The sequence below is a fragment of the Mandrillus leucophaeus genome, unplaced genomic scaffold (assembly GCF_000951045.1).
Source record: "Mandrillus leucophaeus isolate KB7577 unplaced genomic scaffold, Mleu.le_1.0 Scaffold811, whole genome shotgun sequence".
NCBI lineage: Eukaryota > Metazoa > Chordata > Mammalia > Primates > Cercopithecidae > Mandrillus > Mandrillus leucophaeus.
Window position 1 is genome coordinate 516919 of NW_012108820.1, and position 5251 is coordinate 522169.

Sequence of the window (5251 nt, forward strand, 5' to 3'; positions counted from 1 at the left end):
TTTTTAGTAGAGACGGGGTTTCGCCATGCTGGCCAGGGTGGTCTCGAACTCCTGACCTCGTGATCCGCCCACCTCGGCCTCCCAAAGTGCTGGGATTCCATTACAGGCGTGAGCCACCGTGCCCCGCCAATATTTTTAGGCGCACAGTTCAGTGGTACTAAGTACATTCACATGGTTATGCAACTGTCACCGCCATCCATTTCCAGAACCTTTTCATCTTCCGAAACAGAAACTCCCTACCCATTACACAGTAACTCACGATTCCCCTCCTCTAGCCGGAACAATCACCTTTCTACTTTCTGTCCCTATGAATTCGTCTACTCTTAGAGACCTCATGTAAATCGAGTTATACGGTGTTTGCCTGTGGCTGGTTTATTTCACTTACCATATGTCTTCAAGGTCCATCCATGTTGTAGCCTGTGTCAGGATTTCCTTCCTGGATAAGGCTGAATAAACTGCACTGTATGCAGGTATCACATTTTCCTTTTGCATTCATCCCTCCATGAACATTTTGGTTGCTTCCACCTGCAGCTATGAAGGTGGGTGTACAAATAACTGAGCTCCCCGCTTTCAGTTCTTTTGGGAATATACCCAGAGATGGAATAGCTGGATCACATGGTTTTCCATTGGCTGTACCATTTTACATTCGCACCAACAGTGTACAAGGGTCCCTATTCCTATTCCTCCTCATCCTTTTTTTTTTTTTTGTAAATAATAGGCATCCTAATGGGTATGAAGTATCATCTCATTGTGGTTTTGCTCTGCATTTCTCTAACGATTAGTGGTGTTGGGCATCTTTTCCAGACACCACTAATCTGAATTTTGTGGCCCTTCGTTCACGCACTTCCTCCCAGCAAGAGCCAGCTCTGCTTCAGCCAGGAGGAAGCTGAGACTGATGGAGTTTAGGAAAGGGCCCAGGGGGCTTGCAGAGTGGGGCCTGCACCATGCAAGGAGAGGAGAAGAAAGCGGGATCTTTGAGTAGGACTATCTGGAGATCCTGGCTTCACAAGGTCCTTGCTTGTGTGCTGGGCAACTTTTGGAGCTAGTTATCTTTATCTTAGCTCTTGAGGCATGTGGTGCTTGTGAGCAGCCAATCTGTGAAGAAGGAATTGATGGTCTCCACCTTGGAAATATTGGAACAGATAATGCCGTCCATATTGCAGTTTTAGAAGTTAACTTAAAATTGTGCTATTTTAATGGAATTTTGGATGCACTTTCAGTTTCTTCTTAAGAACTGCTGGAATTTCTTATGTTAAGTGTTTAGGTGATGATCTCTTTTTTTCTGATTCCTTTTTTAAAAAACAAAAACAAAATCTTTCAAATGTATAAGAAACAGACCTTTATTTTTCTGTAACTCCACGACATTTCTGTTTTGATTCCCATTCTTTTGCTACTGTAAGCACAATCTCAGTCAATTCAACATCCTGTTTGTGCCTTTCCCTGGAGTCATTTCCAAGTGCTAAGGCTTTGGTCCATGAGTCGCATGGGCACACTCGTGGCTGGAGAGGGAGCTTTGTTTGGTGGTTCTTCTATGCCTTGATTGAGGGAAAGGAATCTTATGTGAAGTTAGCTTTGTTGTATCAGATGTTCCGTAAAGCCATTTCTGGAACAGTCCCCTCTGTTTATCAGACCCCAAGCTTCTCTGTCCTCATCAAGCCCACCTTTATGCTTTCACTTCACCAGAGTTCATGTCCAGACTGTGGAATGAACACGTGGTTATAAGGTTTTAGAGGCGCCTGTAGGACTAGATAGAAGGGGAAAAAAGGAAATAACCTTTAAGCATGCTCTTCATTCCTTAAATCCCATCTGAAAGTCTTAAGGATGTCTTTTCAGTCATATTTATTTGACAATATTATCTAATTTTCTCTATTAGCCCAAGCTCAGAGGTCTTTCTTCTTCCATATTCACATGGGTGCAATGGTTTTCTGAAAGGAAGATGGCATTACTAGGGCAGCAACATTTAAGTAATCACAGGTATTTATCAAACTACAAAACAGGGATTCCAGGAACTGTGTGTTTCTATTCGTAAAATTACACTCTCGTGTACATGCTCCCACTAAAACGTAAGTTCGCTGAGGATGGAGGTTTTGGTCTGTTTGCTCCCTGCTGTAACCCCAACACTGTAGCAGGGCCTGGCACATAGCAGGCATGCAGGGACTATGCACTGAATCAATGAGCAAATGAAATCCAGGACCATGAAGTAAACTGAACAAAATAAAATGTGATAGAAAAGCTGAATTCCTAATACATAAGGAGCACTTATCAATTGATATTTACAAAGTCTTTTTACAATTCAATTAAAGACAACATAAATAAAAATGGGGACAGGAACAGAAAATTCCCCCAAAGAAAAAAAATATATACATGGTACAGCCATGTGGAAAGCAGTATGGAGTTCTCAGAAATATTAAAATAGAACTATCATATAATCCAGCAATCCCACCCCTGGGTCTATTTCTAAAGGAAATGAAATCAGTACGCCAAAGAAATGTCTGCACTCGCATGTTGATTGCAGTGTTAGTCACAACAGCCAAGATATGGAATGAACCCATCAGTAGATGAAAGGATAAAGGACATGTGATACATATATGCAATGGAGTAGTATTCAGCCTCAAAAAAGAAGAAAATCCTGTCATTTGCAACAACATGGATGAGCCTAGAGAACATCCTAAATGAAATAAGCCAGCACAGAAAGACAAATGCTGCATAATCTCACTTATGTGTGGAATCGAAAAAAGTCAAATTTTAAAAAAATGTCAAGCAGAGAATAGAATGGTGGTTGCCAGGGACTCTGGGAAGTAGCAGGGGTCGGGGTGGAGGGGAGGGAACGGGGAGAAGTTGGTTAAAAGGTACAAAGTTTCAGGTAGACAGGTGTAAGTTCTGAGGATCTACTGTACAGCATGGTGACTGTAGTTAATACTGTATTGCATGCTTAAAAATTGCTCACCAAAAATGTTCTCACCAAAAAAATGATGTTTGGATATGTTAAAGTTTGATTTAATCATTTTGACGTGTGTGTGTGTGTGTGTGTGTGTGTGTGTGTGTATACATCAAAACATCACATTATATACCATATACAATATATACAATTTTTGTCAAAGAAAAAAGGCACATGACCAATATAACCATAAAAGTTTAGTCTAACTAGTAATAAAAATCAAAATTAAATGAAATAAAAAATGTCTTTCCCCAAATCGCAAAAGAGAAAGAAAGGTAATACTCAAATACAGTGAGGGTGTATTGAGAAGACCGCTCTCACACAGGACCAATGAGAATAAACTGGAGAGCAATGTGGTAATATACATATTAAACAATGTATATGCCCTCTCGTTTTAGAAATTCTATGTTACAAATCCATCCTAAGAAAATAACCAGGGATGTGATCAAAATTTTAAACAGAGCATCACAGTATTATTTATAATAGTTATAAATAGGAAACAACTTGAATGTCCAGCAACAGGCAAAAATGATCAATAAATTGTGGCATATTTAAGCTGGGCATGGTGGCTCATGCCTGTAATCCCAGCACATTGGGAGGCTGAGGCAGGAGGATCTCTTGAGGCCAGGAGTTTGAAACCAGTCTGGGCAACATAGTGAGACCCAGTCTCTACAAAATATTTTTAAAAATTAGGTGGGGCATGGTGGCTCATGCCTATAATCCCAGCACTTTGGGAGGCCGAGGTGAGCAGATCACCAGAGGTGAGGAGTTCAAAACTAGCCTGGCTAACATGGCACAACCCTATCTCTACAAACAATACAAAAATTAGCCAGGGTGGGTGGTGCATGCCTGTAGTCCCAGCTACTCAGGAGACTGAAGCAGGAGAATCGCTTGAACCTGGGAGACGGAGGTTGCAGTCAGCCAATATCATGCCGCTGCACTCCAGCCTGGGCGAGACCCTGTCTCAAAAAAAAAAAAAAAAAAAAAAAAGGAAAGAAAGAAAGAAAGAAAAAATTAGCTGGGCATGGTGCTGTACACCTGTAGTCCCAGCTATTCCAGAGGTTGAAGTTGGGGGATTGCTTGAGCCCAAGAATTTAAGGCTGCAGCGAGCTATGATTGCGCCACTCCACTCCAGCCTCAGTGAGAGAGCAAGACCCTGTCTCTTAAAAAAAAAAAAAAGTGATATATTTTAAAAATAGAATATATTACTTATATAGACATCAAAAACAATATTTTCAAGGGATATTTAAAAACATAGGCTCATGATAAAATGTAAAGTTCAAAGGTAAGATGGAGAACGGAGAACTGTGTGGCACTGTATAATCCGACAGTTCGTAGTTATATACTCCTTTCTGTGTGCTGGTGCTGCTAGAACACTTTGTACACATCACCTCATTTAAGCTCAGCATCCCTAGGTGGCAGATAATATTATTATATTCCAATTTTGTCTCACGTTGTATAGGCGATGTGAGCCCCAATATGGGATGTGTGTGTGCACATGTGCAGTATTTGGAAAGTTCCGTGAAATATTGTTAGTAGTTATCTCTGGGTGGTGATTTTTATTCCTTTTCCAGTATGTTCTCAAGAGTTTGCTGCAAGCAGTCTTTTGCAGGGCCGGGGTTGAGAGGCAGCAGCAGTTTCCCTAAATTACAGATAGAGGGAGGTAGGTGGTTATGCTTGGCCAGATCTCTGTCTAGGGGTAGAGGAGTGCCTGTGTGTGGGTAGGGACACCGGGGGGCTTTGCCAAACACAGTGGAACTGTCACGCTGGTCTCGCTTCTCAACTCTTTCACTCACCTGAGAAAAGGGTGTTTATGGGCCACGCACACTTCTGTGGGGGAATTTTACAAGGTGTGAATCGTCAGTGATGAAGTTGCTTTCATTTGAAAAGAACTGGAGTACCTGAGATTAGAGATAACTTCTGCCCTTTTAAAGCATTTTTTAAAAATCTATTTGCACTGATTTTTTTTTCCTTTTAATGAGTTGTTTTCATTTGGGTGGGATAACTCAATCTACAGGAGAATATTAAGACTTTTTTAATTTTAAAAAGTATACTTTCAAATACTGAATACATTTTGTGTTAAATGACAGCCAGCAGATAATGACTGAATTGAGCTGATGCTTCAGGGATCTCCCTTCCATTTAAGACTCTCTGAGAGACCATTCCTGACTGCAGGTCACTGCATTATTTTTAAATTTTAAATTTTTACTTATCTTATTTTATATATATATTTTTGAGACAGAGTCTCGCTCTGTTGCCCAGGCTGGAGTGCAGTGGCATAATCTCAGCTCACTGCAACCTCCACCTCCCGGG